The sequence below is a fragment of the Lathyrus oleraceus genome, chromosome 3, assembly GCF_024323335.1.
Source record: "Lathyrus oleraceus cultivar Zhongwan6 chromosome 3, CAAS_Psat_ZW6_1.0, whole genome shotgun sequence".
In the NCBI taxonomy this organism is placed as follows: Eukaryota; Viridiplantae; Streptophyta; class Magnoliopsida; order Fabales; family Fabaceae; genus Lathyrus; species Lathyrus oleraceus.
The window spans coordinates 357,828,372-357,846,792 of record NC_066581.1 but is presented as its reverse complement, the minus strand read 5'-3'; positions in this window follow the sequence as shown (position 1 = coordinate 357,846,792).

The window sequence follows — 18,421 nt, the reverse complement described above, 5'->3', positions numbered from 1 at the left end:
GTGGAGAAGAGTTCCAACTTTCTGAACTCCCACACATTCCATTATTCCAAGCTCTCCCAGGCCAGGGATAAGAGCTATGAGGCACACCCCTCATCTTCTTTTCATCTGCTTCACCTTAACTCTCAATGTTAAAGTTAAGAGCACAACATACCCCATTCCAGTTGACTGTAAAGTCTAACCTTGTTTGAGCCTAATTGCTTGTATATAGTGTGTGTTAATTGACTTGTGTGTTTGCTTACTTGATTCATCTGTATATAGTTGCTTGAGTGTGCCTTTGTGCATTTATCATCATCATTTGTATATCACTTCATAAACTTTGCTTTATAGCATTTTTGCTTTGTCCATGGAGGAGATAAGCATAAGTCCATTACTTGGCAGTTGTTCCTATGATATGGTGGGAGACTAGTATAAGTCCATTGATTGGCATCTGGTATCCTTGTTATTTTGTTGTGTGAGATTAGTGTAAGTCCATTGATTGGCATCTGGTATCATTTGTTTTGTTTTAGGAGATTGGTGTAAATCCATTGATTGGTATCCGGTATCCACCTTTGTTTGTGAGAATAGTGTAAGTCCATTGATTGGCATCTGGTATCATTGTTTGTTTGTTTTAGGAGATTGGTGTAAATCCATTGTTTGGTATCCGGTATCCACCTTTGTTTGTGAGATTAGTGTAAGTCCATTGATTGGCATCTGGTATCATTGTTTGTTTGTTTTAGGAGATTGGTGTAAATCCATTGATTGGTATCCGGTATCCATGTTTGTTTGTGAGATTGGTGTAAGTCCATTGATTGGCATCTGGTATCCTTGCTTTGTTCATTTGCTTATTTGCCTTGTTGCCTATTCCAAAGGAATCACTTGAATCATCTACATATGATCTCAAGAGGTGAATATCTAAGAAGTTTTACTTCTTCACCCTCCCACCTTTTGTTTCTTTAAACCTCCATTTGCATGTTAATCAAAACCTGAAAAACATTGTGCAAACATTTTCATCTCTTTTCAAATTAGAAACCTAGGCTTTAGGCCTTTGATTTTCAAACTCCATTTCATAATACTTCTTTGAATTGAATTCTAATCATACTTTGACCACTCTTTTGTGAATAAATCCTAATTGGTTAATTTCACCCACTCAATTGTTTTGTGGCTTTGTCCATTCTTGACAAGTTTTCATACATTAGCCATAGGTTTGATTTATCCTAGTTGGTTGATGTTAATCTCACCTTTTGTCCTTAGTGATCGAACTGTAAGACTTCCGTACTGAAAACAGGGTTAACCCCTCTAGTACGTCGAAGCTTTTCTCACATGGTGGACTTGTTGTTTGTATAAGGTTGAGTTTTCTCTCGTGGATAACGAAAGACCTTAGGGCTTTTGTTTTAAAATGAACCCACTCATATTTTGGAAATCTTTTAGCCGAACTACGGCGTTTTGATCCTTACCTTCCATGGAAAGGTACGTAGGCAACGGGTTCATCCGTTCAAACACAAAAATAACTAATTTGTATATTCTTTTCTCATCCCTTCCATCATTGTTGGCACAATATGTCATAAACAAATAAACTTTTTTTATACAACAAGTGTGAAAAGGGCTCCCTAGGAGTACCTAGGACGTTTTGGGTGCCTAACACCTTCCCATTGCGTAATTAATCCCTTACCCAGATCTCTGATCTTTTCATTAGTTTTCTATGCGTAAAACTTCTTAGGCTTTTGTTCGCTTTTTAGCCATTCCTTTGGATAAATAAAAGTGCGGTGGAGACTCGATTCTTTGTATGCTTTGCTTTTGATTTAATCAATAAATCATAAAGTGACGAATACACCGCTACACTAGGGAACAAACAACATGTTAAAAACCTGGCCGGATGGACCAACATGCTCTGATACCAACTATGTAACACCCAATTTCCCCAATGCATAAATCATATATTTTTCACAAAATTCACACATAGAATGTTACATATCTTGAAACACACACCAACTGATCATGTAACACTTAATTTAAATAACATGCAATACCTGTTATCGCATGATCACCTTCAGTTAGGGTATCATCACAGTGGAAATACTCAATTAAAACACACCAATTTAAACCTCATAATAAATCTCATATCATAATTAAAAATTATCAACTCGTAAGTCTTCTCCGAAATCTTATCACGCTAAAACATAAAATACGAGAGCATAAATTATCTCTCAGAAATCTCAACATAAAACAAAGAAGTCGCTCCTCAGTGTTACATATCAGAGCATAACCAAAGCTAAAATAAAGGAATCAAAAGAAAAATATCCAGGAACAAGCTTCCACTCACAACAACGACTCTACTCTTAAATATCTACACGACGCCCATGTAAAGGCAACATTCAAATAGAAGGGGTGAGAAATCACATTCAATAATAACATGCATATACTACAAGGTAGGATATCACCATAACATAGTCTACACAATCCCAAATCACAGTATATAAATTACATTCTCACACTAACTCATTAATCATAACTCATTCACATACCAATTACACACCAATTACACACAACATGAATATCATATGCATTAATCTCATTATGCATCTCATACTCAAAATGCAACTCGATTATGCAAATCAATGCATATGCATGTGGTACCAACTCAATATTTGGTTCTCTCTAGAACCGGGTCCCCTCTCTGAACCCATGAGCCCCCTCTCTGAGCTTAGGACAAGCCGCTAGTCCCCTTTCTGAACTAGCAGACATGCCTCTTGACACAACTTTTATGATTCATGATCATATCATCAAATGTATGCATTTAGACCCCTCTCTGATACTAACATAAATTTTTTGACAACTCAAGTAATTCCTCTCTGGATTACATCACACCAAAATCACAAAATTCACATTATAAATCAACAGTGCAATACAAGTATGCTAATAATTCATCTTAACAGAATTATATTTCAAACATGTAACAATACAACAAGCATATATCAAAATAATCCACATTCACAATATTCCCATATTTCATACTTATTCTAAATGCTTAACATCTCGTCATAGCAACACATCTCGAGCACATATAATAATTCAGTTCAATAAAGTTATTAACTCACATATATGAAGCTCACCTTTAACTCAAAAATACATATCTCAACATGTATAATTTATCAACTCATACTCATAACTCATAAGCAAATTCATCATAGCATCCGTTCATGTTTTTTCACCAAAACCATAACACATCATCGTATAAACATAACGATTCACTAACCGATCATACAAATCATCATAAACATCCCTATAGTAGGTAAATGAATATAAATAAAACATTTCACCAAGTACTTCCATCAGGTAACTCTATGCGTTACTTTTCTAACGCTTCAAACCACACTTTATTTGGACTTACGGATCAAAAGATACAATCAAAATCGTCGAACAACGCAACAAAACAAAAGCATAATTTTTTACTATTTGGCTTGATGTAATCGATTGTCATTCTGATGCAATTGATTGTCACTGAAACACATTTCACTATTGACTTTGTAAAAAATCATTTTTTTGTGATAGGCAATCGATTGTTATTTAGTGTAATCGATTGCACTGTTATGTTTTTTTTCAAAATTTTAACTAATGCAATCGATTGTCATTTGATGCAATCGATAGTCATTGTAGTTTTTTTCCAAAAATTCTAGTTTTCTCTATTACGTGATTTTCTTCTAATTTCCAACTTCAACCATCAAACCAGTTTCAATTTTGTTCATTAAAAAATATCACCATATATTTTCTAACAAGATCAATACATATATCACAATAATTATCATGAGTCAATCTCATATCAATTTTCATGGATTCAATTGATTTCAAGAACACAACAACAATATATCAACACACACAATTGCAATTCACATCATGGCGTCTAAGAACATAATTATCATCAAATTTTCATCAACATTCATCATAACTCAAAGGAAGAATAAACCTTATAGGAGGTTAAGGACTCCTCTAGGCTACCCCTCATACTTAAGCCCTTATTAAAGGCTATCCCCCCTTACCTTATATTTCCAATAAGCAAGCTCCATAATCAAGTATGCTTCTTCCCTCCTTGAGCCCTAAACTTGTTCTTCAAACCTCTGTCTCTTTCTCCAAAACTAATGTTTTCACGTTCTAATCCCCAAAACTCTCTCTATTGATCCATTTTTATTAGAAACCTATCCTCTTTTTAATTTGTTATCTCCACATTGTTCTCACTTATTCTCCTATTCATCAAAATATCCCGTATTCCTCTACTAACTCTAATTTCTTCTATTTTTCTTATTTACTAACTAATTTAATTATTTAAATTATCTAAAATATTATTTAAGTTCTACTCGCTTCTAATTACTCTACCAACCCACCAAACTCTCCCTACATCCTCCCATGACCAGATACTCATACAAGAATCATAAGTTATTTATTTAATTAACATAGCTCAATATTAATTAAATATATAAATTTATAAATAATCTAAATTGGGATATTACAGTTTCCACCTAATAAAATTTGAACTTGTCAAATGGAAAGACAACAACTAATCGTTCATTTTTAGTGGTGGTGTAGTTCACCTGAGCATTGATTAAGGTTTTGCTTATACAATAAATAGAATGAATCACCTTGTAATGCCTCTTCTCTAACACAACCCCTAAGAAAAATAACATACATCACACATTCAATGAAGGAGTTTTGACCAACCAAGGGAAAGGATGATAGGGGTTGAGATTTTTTTTAATGTTTTTAAACATTCCTAAGTGAAATTTAATGCCATGTCATGCTTTAGCAGTTGGAAAATGAGTTTTTATAATATTTGAAAAATCTTTAAATAAAACTTCTATGAAATTCAGCATAACCTAGCAGCAGAAGGAATAGATGTTAAAAAATGAGACACATTATATTGGGAAGACTATTAATAACTTTTGTTTCATAATGATCCATGCTTAAATTGATCATACTTGAGTATATGTTATAGCCAGGGTAAAATTGAAGACATCATAGTAAGAGTTGATAAATTTGTGTTACCTATTAACTTCATAATTATCGACTTTTAGAGTTAAGAGTTCTGTTTGCATCTATCTGAGTTCTAGAAAGAACCATCTATCCATGTTTAAATACTAATAAATCAATGAGATTAAGCTTCATTTTAATATTATCACAAACTTTTAGAAAATTAACATATATATAATATCATATTTTATTTCTAATTTATAATAAATTTAAATATGTAAAAAATTAATGTAGATTAACAGGTATAAATTAGTAAAAGGTTAACAAGTTTATGAATTAATCAGAAGTATAAAATTGAGTATAATAATATCCGTACAAAAATATTATTCGTATTTATTAAGTAGTCCGGTCTAGTAGATCTAAAAGGCGTATTTAGGTTGACCTATTTATTTAAATAGACTAAAAAAAATCGTAAACCTTTAGTGTATGACTTGGATAATAAGGATCCACCCAAGAATGCATCTAATATGTTCCATGAACATGGTGTTAAAACATTATAGAATGTCTCTAACTGTACAAAAATTGGATTGCCATGGTGGGGGAATTGCCTCAGAAACTCTTTGAAACTTTCCCAAGCATCAAATAGTGTGACTCATCTTTCCTTTTTCATATTCATGGCATTGACATGAAAGATAATATTATCTGATACTAACTGTGACTGTCATTGGCAATGCCAATAATGTCTTGATTTTCCATGACTCTTTCTTCTTTTTGCTCTTATAATTCCTCTTCATTATGACATGTTTCAAAAACATGAGGTTCTTGAAACAAATAATGACCACAATGAAATCTTCAAAGGATCTAGAATATTCTTTATGGCTTATGGTTTGCTTTGACTTTAAGGGAAATTGACCTGCACATACAGATTTCCTCATGCTACTTGTAGTTTCAATAAAAGACACATATCATATCAAATTCTCAAATGAATTATCTTACTATATAAAGTAAGAAAAAAACAAAAGTTTTATCATCCAGTTCCCAACAATGAAAAAAAAAACAAACCCGTTGCTTAAAATTTCACGTGTAATTACACAGGTAAATTAGTAGAAGGTGACAAGAAAAGTATCGATTCCACGAGGATTGAGATAATTTTTTTTACAAACCATTTGAGACATTTAAAGTAATTCATGGGGTAAAATGATAAATTTTTTGTATCATTTAACAATGTAAGAGAACACTAGAAATTAATAGTAGGTGTGAATCAGATTCTACAAAGATGTTGGAAATCACGTTTCATGATTTTATCTTGTATATGTTATGTAATGTCAAGTGATATCAATAATAAAACTTGTGGTGTTTGTGCATAATGTGAGAGTATGCGTTAGTTCTCTAGGATAACCTTATGTCTAAGCCCCAAGTAGCACCATTACACTTCAAATAAAACATGTCAAGTTTACCCCTATTTTTCTTATCCTTTATGTTTAAAGTGATTAAGTAAGAAATTCATATCTACTAGTCACTTTATCATATTAATTTTTTATATCCATTTACTAAGTACTACTATATCTTAATAAACTTGCATTTTACACAAAGATGATCACGCCTAGAATTAAACATATATCGTACATGTAATATCTCACATCCCTCCTCTTTTAATTAATAGTGATATTGAGATATATAATCAATTATCTTAATTATTATGGACTAGTAGTATTTAAGTGTGATTAAGAATGAGAGATGTAAAAGAGAGGGTAAAATGGTCTTTTTTTTCTTCATAAAAGAGTATTTTAGTCATTTCACAATGATTATGTGATGTTTCAAGACAAATTAAGATTAATTAGAGTTAAAGAAAGGTAATTAATTCACTAAGCCATTGATTTATGACAATGGATTAATTAGTACATATGTCGAGGTAGCAAGGACATTTGTGTAACTTCACTTTTTTAATGAGAGGTATTTTTGTATTTTTCCCAACAACATATATAAGGAAATGTTAAGACAAAAAATCGAAGAAATAACAACCTAAAAGCAACTTCTTCGTCTTCTTGCAATGGTTAGTCAATAAGAGACGACTTCTGTCATAATAGGTATCAACACTAGGCACTTGAAGGGAGGAAAAAAAGAATCTCCATTTTCATTCAACTCACTCTCTTCACTGGTATTTCTAAGTGTGTTATATTTCCCTAATTACTGAACTCCTCTTCACTTCTTCAAGAGCTACTTTTATTGCTGCTTCGGCTAGGGTTTTGTGCACTGTCTTAGATCTTGGAGTTAAGGATAAATGTTAAATTAGGTCCAAAGAAAATCAGCATTCTTCCCTCCATTTCTTTAATTTCGTACAAAAAATAGAATCAGGTACAAACAATAATGGGGAAAAAGTATAACATGACACTTTACTGGCACAGACAAGCAGACAATGTTGTCCTTGTAGCACCGTAGCGCATTAATGGACTTATTATATGTCATACCCTAATTTTATCCGGATATTTTAAATTCATCTGATACATGTCCATTTGTTAAGTTTTACATTTTTAGCCATATGCATTTTTATCATAAAAAAAGTCACAATAATCATGCATATCTGCATTATAGTAAAAAAGTCAACATAATGTTAACATTTTGTATGTTGAAGAAATTGACTAAAATTGCATTTTTTTTTCATTATGCATTTTGAAAAATAAATTCACGATCATTTGATTTATCATCAAAATATTCATTTGAATTTTATTAATTATTTTCATGCATCATAAAAAAAATGTTTCTAAAAGATCCAAAATATCTCCCATTTATTACATCATTATTTAATGCATATATTACATCATTATTTAATGCATATATTACATCATTATTCACTATTTAATTATATAAGTTTCTAGAAGACACTCAAACTCTTTGCATGATTCATAAACTATCTTTTTTTAGAGCCTATAAATAAAATCATTCTCATTCACAAATCATACCACCAATCATTCACAAAAACTAAGCCAAAACTCTCTTCATTTTTATTCAAGTCATTTATTTATTTCTTTATTGAATTTTATTTCAGGTAGACTCTTATGCTTGTCATTTATTTAATTCTATTGTATTTTTATTTTTACTTCATTTATTTAGTACCTTAATCATCACCATTTTGCATGGAAACTCAATTGATTTTAAATCAAGAGTTGAAAAGTGTTCTTGAACTTCCATGAGCAAAAGTAATTAAATGTGATTTAATTTTTGTTTATTTAATTTTATTTGCATTATTATTCTTGTTGCACTTAATTAATCACCACTATTTTGTACGGAAACTCAATTGATTCAAAATCAAGAGTTTAAAGTATTCTTGAACCTCCATGAACAAAAAGGGTAAAATGCAAATTGATGCTTGTTTTACATAAATAATGTATCCAATAGCTTCCAACATCACCCCAAACATGAATCCATTATTCATTTGTCGTGAGGGTGGATAAAATGATCAAATCGAGCAAATATATGCTGCTGCATTTTTGTTGATTTTCAATTTTTTTGTTATTTATTTGTTGATTCTAAATATACAATTGTATTCGTGAGATCGAGTAAATAAATTTTTATTATTTATTTTCTTAATTTCGTAAAAAGTTGAGAAATATATGGTGTTTTTATATTTTCGTTAGAATCCATTTTCTTCCATTTTTATCACTACGAGAATAGTAACAAAATATGGGGTTGAAGAAGACGAAGTCTCTCCCACACCCTTTAATTTCTCAGTGCACCTCTGCGAGACTTTCTCTTTTGGGCCTAGAGCATTTTCCTAGCTACATCCCCTATTTTTGTCTTTTGTATATTTTTTATTTATTGCTTTCTTATTATTGCTTTATTTATTTTTGTTTTTTCATTTATTTTCTTTAGTTTTTAATTATTTTACCTCTTGTATTGATAGTATATCCCCTCCCTTTTATTATTTCTTTTCTTTTATTTTTAATTTTTTATTTGCTTTATTTTTTAGTTTATTTTATTATATTTTTAGTTGATGCATAATTGTTAATCCAAAAAGATAAAATGACTCTTAAAATTAACCTTTCAAAAAATACTAAAAATAAAAAATGCTTGATCAACATCAAGTATATTTTTCAAAATCACACCAAAATATTTCCAAACTAAAATCAATCGCTTAACACCCATTAACCTTCACAAATAAAATCAATCCTTTGAAAAATTCAAATTGGTCATCACCAAACCCTTTTCTCTAGTAAGCACCTCAAGCCATTTCTCAAACCATTTCATTTTCGTATCACAAACAAAACGCTTGATCCAACGTCAAGTCCATTTTCTCAAATAAAATTGAAAACACCTAACCACTATTTAATACTTTTCAATAAAAAAGATGGAAAATGAATGGGGTGTAGTCCACGAGTTTCCGAGAGTTAGAAAACGAGATGTAGTTCTCGCCCTTCTGAACTCTCTCATCATCCAAAAATACTTCAAACCAATCAAACACTTTTCTCGCTGCCGCATGATTGATCGCCAAACCCTTTTATCAAATGAAAGGTACTTTGTCTTGAGACGACGCAAAAACAATGTTTAGTCCACTTGAACGTGTGAGTAAGCTTGCGACGTTGCCCACAAATGTTGATTTGTAAATCCATTCGACTGTGATGCAAACGTTTCGTTCTCCACTTGCTTTGGGCAGCAAACAATGTCTTCATCAATTGGCACAAAGTAGCTTTCGCTAAAATAGACTAGAAAAAAATATTTTCTATCCAAAACTACATAGCCTTAAGTTCTCTATTGCATCCAGAGATACGTAGGAGTGAGATTCAAAGTCTCGTCAGGCACCCTAATAAAAATAAACTTTTTTGTCCTATTCTTTTTCCTTTTAATCACTCGAAGCATAACATTTCTAAGCTAACACTAACACATACAACTAACTAAGTGGTTCTTGTTGAGTACAACAGATGTGAGTGGTGCTAACATATTCCCCTTGCGCAATCGACTCCCGAACCCTGATTTGGTTGCGATGAGCATAATAATTGTCGTTCTTTCTTGGGTTTTATCGATATTTCCCATTTCCTTCTTGGGAATAAATAAAGTTAGGTGGAGACTCTATTCACTCCACACCGGGAGCGTGCAATTGCACTTTGCTACATCGTGTTCTCATTTTTCAAGGTGAGATAGATGACGACTCTGTTGGGGACCCGGTTCCTTAAGTGAGTTAAGCCTAGTTAGGTTGTTGTGTACCTGTTTGATTGCTTTACTTGTGTGGCTTTTCCTTATTTCTTTTGTTATCTCTATTGTTATATTGATATAACTTGTTGTATTGGTTCCAATATATTGTGGTATTGGATCGTTAATCTGATTACAAACCTTGTGGTAAAGACTTTCTACCCGAGTCCAGAGTGAAAACATAAGACATGATGATGGTTGAGTAGTACGGACTCCCAAGGTGAATACCTCGTAAGGATCGGTATGAGAACCTCACTAGATTAGATCCTTTTGAAAGTGTTATCTCCCAAGGTGAATACCTCGTAAGCTTAAATGTTTCAAAGGGGTTCATGACTCTAAGGACCTTTTAAAATATTGAACCTTTGGCCAACTAGGAATGATGGTTGCGTAGTGTCGATTTTCGAGGTGAATACCTCATAAGGATTGATATGAAAACCTTTCTCAAAATAGATTCTCTTGAAGGAGTTGACACCCGACAAGCATTTTCCATAAGCGACCAAAATTCCTGCGTATCCATGACTCTGGGAACCATGTCTAGAACCTAAGTCGATGATTGCATAGTGCTGACTCCCGAGGTGAATACCTCATAAGGGTCAGTACGAAAGCCTCACCCATAATAGTTTCTCTCGAAGAAGTTGATGACCGATCAATATTCTCCATGAGCGTCAAACATTCTTATGAATCCATGACTCTGGGGTCCGTTGTAAAAACCCTAGATCATACCCAATGAGAACCCTATTTTGGAAAGCAATTAAATTCATCTGTTACTCAGACCTTTGAACCCATGCACACAAGAAATTATGACACCACATTGCATTCATTCTCATACCATTGCATTTGCATTTATCAACATGCATTGCATATCATTCAAAAAAACTGATATATCCTCTGTCTATAACCCGCAATTGATTTCCTAACACATGTATCAGACTAGAAGTAGCCTTTGAAAGATCATGGACTCTGAACAACAAAACCAATTTGCATCGAGAGAAGATATTGATTTTATGAAAAACCAGTTGAACCAGCTTTTGGAGGCTATGATAGCTTTGTCAAAGATAGAGGAGAACATTCAACAGACGATCGTCACTGAGAATGTCATTCCACGTCTAGTAAATGATCAAGCTTAACCTCAACATGTTCGAATCTCTATTGAGAACCCTATTATACAAGAACATCTCATTTTCCGAGATGGACATTCTCACCTCATGGCGCTGTTGAGTATCACAATTTTTCATTCTCAGAGCCAAATTCTCAGGGGGGCCTAGTTAAGAGAATCAAAGACCCTCGAGTTGTGGAGATGGATGAAAAGCATTACATGTTAGAAGAAAGACTCAAAGCCATAGAAGGGAATAACTCTTTTGATCTAGATGCTTTAGACGTGTGCCTAGTGCCGAATTTCATAATACCTCCAAAGTTTAAAATACCGGATCTTGAGAAGTACAAGGGGGTTAGCTGTCCAAAGATACATTTGACAATGTATTGTTGAAAGATGGATGGATAATATCGCAATGATAAGTTGCTTATCCACTATTTTCAAGACAGTCTTAGTGGAGCGTCATTGGAATGGTATATGCATTAAAGTAGAGCCACATCCACACCTTGAAAGACTTCGTTATGGAATTCCTGAATTACTACCAATACAACTTGGACATGGCTCCCAACAACATAGTTGCAAGGTTTATCTCAAAAGAGAATCATCAACCATGGCAAGGTCCTTTGAATTAGCCAACTTTGATTCCACATCAACGTCAATGTGAGAATCATCAAACTCAAAATCCAAACTAATAACATCGGCACCAGAATCAATGTGGACCTTCAAATCAGCAAGAAAGAAAGTCTCTCCAGATCGACCCAATCCCAATAACGTATAGTCAATTATGGTTTCAGTTGGTCCAAAGCTCATCGATAGTTCCTAGAGAGACCATATCCATGAAGTTTTTATTCCCTCCTTGGTACAACCCAGATGTCCAATGTGAATTTCACGATGGAGTAGTGGGACACTCAATCGAAGAGTGTAAGGTCTTCCAAGAATAAGTGAAACGTATGATCAACAAAGGGTAGTTGATTTCGATGACCCTAATATGGTGAACGATTCATTACCCTGATGAGAGTGCAGACTCCAGGAGGTACTTCTTAGTGCTATCAAGTCAAGCATAAAAGGTCATTCTCAACACTAACAATCATTTGGGTGTTTAAGCTTTTCATTTGTATTTTCTTAGCATGTTGAACATTGTTTGCTTTTAAGCATTGTTGTTTTCTTTTAATGGTAATATTAATGAAGTGATCATGTAATTTTAATCAATCCATTCGTATTCACTCATTTTCCATTTATATTAAACAAAAAACAAAAAATATTTCTCCAATTCCATTACTTTTTCAAACTGTTGTTTTAGCAAAGATTGGAGGGAGGATGATGAAAATGAAATACCCATAACTGCTATGGTGTGCTTTCAAAGAAAACTTTGCCGATGACGTAAGACGTTGTTTTAAGTCCCCAAACACCAAAGAGATAAGGAGATAATCCCTAGTCAACCACTTTGAGTCTAGAAATTGGTGTTTCTTTCGGAATTAAAACCCTTAATCTAAACTAGGGGCAGGGTAATTATGTTCAGATAGTTTGACTATGCATTCGATCTTCAAGAGGATCCGTCCATCTGTACACCTTCCAAAGATGTTCAACCACATCCTATCCTTCGCACACTTCTTGAAGTGTCTAAGAAGTTGAGAGAAGCCAAAAGGTTTATAGTTTTTGTTTCTCAATAACCAATAACATGTCAGTCACAATCTTTTTAAAAAAAGAAAAGAAAAAGCCCGCTAAGTTAAATACCATAAAAAATGACTTAGACAAAATCAGAGCATCCTGGTGAACCGAAAGCTTCAAAGAAGTGGTCCAGGAAAAATCAGGGATCAAAAACAAAAAACAAAAAAAGAGGTCATCAAAATCCTCAACAAAACAAAAACAAAGTAAGGTGACTGCCATTTCAAGAAAATTTCATCTTGAATCCCCATCTTTACCATCACACCTTCGAACCCTCTTGAATTTTGAATGTGTATGTCGATTTATTTGAATGTAGGATTGGAGATCAATAAGAAGAATGATTAGGTTAAATTAATTTTTAGCCTCATATCCTTTTGTTCAAAAATCATGAACCAAGCCACGTTACAACCCTTAAAAAACCTAATTGAGGAAGGGTTTGTTTTGAAAGCGTACTACAACAAGGTTGTGTTAACCTGACTCTCCAAAGATCTTTGCTAATCATTTGTATCGATCACATCATTTTCCACCTCGTGAATTGCTAGATCAACATTGTGTTCTGATCATTGACCCGTTCACTATATATCACCATCATTTCGATAATGATTGATTTCAAAAATTTCATTTGCATTGTATTAAAATTACTATTTTTGAATGAACAATTTTATTTGAAAGTCAACACTTAGCATCAAAGGAACCCCAACAATGTGCAACCAGTTGAAGAACTTGATCAAATGAAAAAAGTCCAGTATGGGGCAAGCCACCTAAAGAGCTCAGTGAGTCCAACTCTCCAAAGGTTAATTAATCAGAAGTTTACCACTCCAAGGTTTAGTTAGTCAACAACAACTTCAAAGATTCAAACATTGGGGCAAGTCATCTCAAGTTCATATTATGGCTAGTTACTTCCTAACATCTTGTGAGGAGAACGTCTTCAAAGACCCAAAAGACTAGGGTAATATGAGCCACATAAAACTACCAAAGGGAAAATCATTTTCAGTCTTTCGAGATGTTCAAGCGAAAACTCTGCAATGCAACAAAAACTGTTGAGTTCAATATGAGTTTTGGGAAATCATGGCATCACCCTATCAAATAACCTTTTGTCTTTTGTCAAAGAAGCTTTGTTGCAAAAGAACATTTCCATCAAATACACACCACATGGGCATCTTTGGAAGCTTTTGAGTTATTGCATAGATCATTCTCATGCATTAATCATGTCGCTTCGCTCTAATGCAAGCCATGCATATCATCACGTTCATATGGCATATTCCTATAGCATGAAGCCTTGAAAATAAAAAATCTGCAATAAAAGTTCAACCTTAATTGGCACCTCTCAAAGTCCAATTCTTATTGGCGCACATACATGCATTGATCAGTTGTTACATTTCATGCATCATTGCATATATGGTATACTCACAAGTGTGAGGCACTACACCAAGTAATCATAACATTACATGCATCAATCAAAATGCACATTAAATCATATTCAATCATAAGCATAACATTAACCATGTCTCATCCTTATATGAAGACAATCATTATTACTACAGTCAACTACTATACGCTTGTCAGCAGAATCACGGTAGTATAATCCCTGGTTGATCTCGATAGAAGATTTCCAATTAAAACTTGACAGCCTGTATTTTTCTCATTGAATCTAGACAGTAGATTCCCTGGTTGATCCCGACAAAACATTTCCTAGTAGGCCTCCGTAGAAGGTGTTTCCCCATAAAATCTTGTTAGTAGATTCCCTAGCTAATCTTGACAGTAGATTCCCTAGTAGACCTCGGCAGTAGGTATACTCTCTCATTTAATCTCAACAGTAGATTCCATGGTTGATCTCAGCATAAGATTTCCCCGTTAAACCTTGATAAAATATGCATTTCCTCTAACATAATCTCGATAGTAGATTTCCTAGTTGATCTTGGCAGAAGATTTCCCAATAGACCTCGATAGTAGGTATTTTCTTAATAAAACCTCGACAGTAGGTATCTCCTAATGAGTCCCGACAATAGACTCCCTAACAATTTCGTTTGAATCTTCCCAAGGAACCTCGACAGTAGTCTTCTCGGGTGGAACTTCTTTAGAAGATTATTCTCAAAGAACATGCAAACAATTGGAGTAGTTGACCACTTCTCTCCCCAGTGACTTCATATTTCATTTTCATTTCCCAATAAAGGCATCTCGCCAAGCCTCACCTCATGTCATTTCGTAAATGCCAGCATTTGCATACCATGATCATTCATATACCATGCATAGAAGAAAGTTCAAATCATTGCATAATCAAAGAGTTCTTTGCGCTCATTTTACATTGACCCGAGTCTTATTATTGATTCTTTATCCCTTGACCCGAAACCAATTTTGTTGGCATTTTCAAAGCCCACCCTTTGTCTAGCACATTCAGAGTTCGTGTTTTGTCTGTCTTGATGTTTCCTAGAAAGTTATCGGTTTGAATCTTTCATTGAAAGGATTTCCCTAGAAGATTGGATGATTTTATCGTAAGAAAACTCTAATATATTTTTGTGAGGATGATCTTCTCGTAAGAAGACTCCCAATCTTGTTTGTTTGGATGATTTTCTAGTAAGAAAATGCTAATATAGTTTGTATAGATGATCTTCTTATAAAAAGACTCCTGATCCTTTACGTGGGTGATCTTCTCGTAAGAAGACCCTTGTTCATTTTTGTCTTGGATGAATTCCCTGTTAGGAATCACCAAAATTTTTGATTGGATGAATTTCTTATGAAATCTCCAGAACTATCAAATACATTCTAAGGAGTTGGCAGGTCATGTATGAACCTGTTGATTAAAAATTCTTTGAATGTTACCTAATATCATCAGGTCATGTCTGAACCTGTTGATTAAACTCTCTTTGAACGTTTTAAAGTGTTGTCACGTCATGTCTGAACCTACTAATGAAACTCTCTTTGAATGTTCCAAAGTGTTGTCAGGTCATGTCTGAACCTGTTGATAAAACTCTCTTTGAATATTCCTAGGGGTCGTCAGATCATGTATGAACCTGGTGATAAAATTCTCTTAGCAATTCCCCATTGTCTTTACTCCAGCAGGATTGTTATCCATAGTGAGTTTTCACCCTCATTTTTATTTCCCATAGGTCAATGTTACCATATGTTCCATCATTCCCCACATGTCCATCTGTCATTCTTCAATCATCATAAAATATTCTACTATGGTTCATCTCATGTCACAATATATCCCTAGCACACCAAAAAAAAAGAGTCCTTCATGCATAACATATCATATCATATCATGTCATCTGCATTCAGGGACAAAATTCAGGTATTTTAGTATTTAACTATCTCCCACCATGATCATATGAAGAAGGTCCTTCTTCATATTCTCTAGTTAAAGATATTTAAATAGGGGCAACTGTCATACCCTAATTTTGTCAGAGTATTTTAAATTCATCTGATACATGTCCATTTCTCAAAATTTTCATTTTTATCCATATGCCTTTTTATCATAAAAAAAAATCACCATAATCATGCATATGTGCATTATAGTAAAAAAGTCAACACAAAATCAAAATTTTGTAGGTTGAAGAAATTGACTAAAATTGCATTTTTTTCATTATACATTTTGAAAAATAAATTCATGATCATTTGATTTATCATCTAAATGTCTATTTGAATTTTTTAATCATTTCATGCATCATAAAACAAAAATCAATATTTCTAGAAGGTCCAAAATATCTCTTATTTATTAAATTGTTATTTCATGCATATATTACATCATTATTTCATGCCTATATTATATTTTTAGTTCATATATATATATATATATATATATATATATATATATATATATATATATATATATATATATATATATATATATATATATATATATATATATATATATATATATATATATATATATATATATATATATATATATATATATATATATATTACACAATTATTCACTATTTAATTAAATAAGTTTCTAGAAGACACTTACACTCTTTGCATAGTTCCTAAACTACCATTTTTATAGCCTATAAATAAAATCATTCCCATTCACAAATCTCACCACCAGTCATTCACAAAAACTAAGCCAATTTTTTTTTCATTTTTCTTCAAGTCATATCTTTCTTTCTTTATTGAATTTTATTTTAGGTGACTCTGATACTTGTCATTTATTTAATTCTATTGCAATTTTATTCTTCCTTCATTTATTTAGTACCTTAATCATCATCATTTTGCATGTAAACTTAATTGATTTTAAATCAAGAGTTGAAAAGTGTTCTTGAATCTCTATGAGCAAAAGTGATTAAATGTGATTTAATTTTTTATTTATTTAATTTTATTTGCATTATTATTCTTGTCTCACTATTCTGTACGGAAACTCCATTGATTCAAAATTAAGAGTCTAAAGTGTTCTTAAACCTCCATGAACAAAAATGATAAAATGCAAATTGATGCTTGTTTTAATAAATAGCGTATCAAATAGTTTCCCAATATCACCTCGAGCAAGAATCCATTGTTCATTTGTCATGAGGTGGATAAGATGACCGAATCAAGCAAATATACGTTGTTGCATTTTTATTGATTTTTGATTTTTTGTTATTTATTTGCTGATTCTAAATACACAATTGTGTTCGTGAAATCGAGTAGATAAATTTTTATTATTTATTTGCTTAATTCAACAAAAAATTGAGAAAATTATGGTGTTTTTACGTTTTCGTTGGAACTATTTTTCTTCCATTTTTGTTGATATGAGAAATAGTAACCAAATGTGGGGTTAGGGAAGATGAAGTCTCCCCCACACCCCTTAATTGTTCAGTGCACCTCAGTGAGGCTCTCTCATTTGGGCATAGAGTATTTTCCTAGCTACATCCCCAATATTTAACCTCTTTTTGCCTTTTGTATATTTTTTTATTTATTGTTTCCTTATTATTGCGTTATTTATTTATTTTTGTTTTTTCTTTTAATTTGTTTACTTTTTTTAATTCTTTTACCTATTGTATTGATAGTGTGCCCCATCCCTTTTATTATTTCTTTTATTTCTTTTTTATATTATTATTTACTTTATTTTTTATTTTATTTTATTGCATTTTTAGTTGATACATAATTGTTAATCCAAAAAGATAAAGTGACTCTTAAAATTAACCTTTAAAAAAAATACTAAAAATCAAAGGTGCTTGATTAACATCTAGTACATTTTTCAAAATCACACAAAAATACTTCCAAACCAAAATCAACTGCTTAACATCCATTAACCATCACAAATAAAATCAATCATTTGAAAAAATTCAACTTGGTCAACACCAAACCCTTTTATTTAATAAGCCCCTCAAGCCATTTCTCAAACCATTTCATTTTCGTATCACAAATAAAATGTTTGATCCAACGTCAAGTCCATTTTCCCAAATAAAACCGAAAACACCTAACCAATTTTTAAACATTTTTCAATAAAAAAGATGAAAAGGGAACGGGGTGTAGTCTACGAGCTCCCGAGAGTTAGGAAACGAGATGTAGATCTTGCCCTTCCGAACTCTCTCATCATCCAAAAATACTTCAAACCAA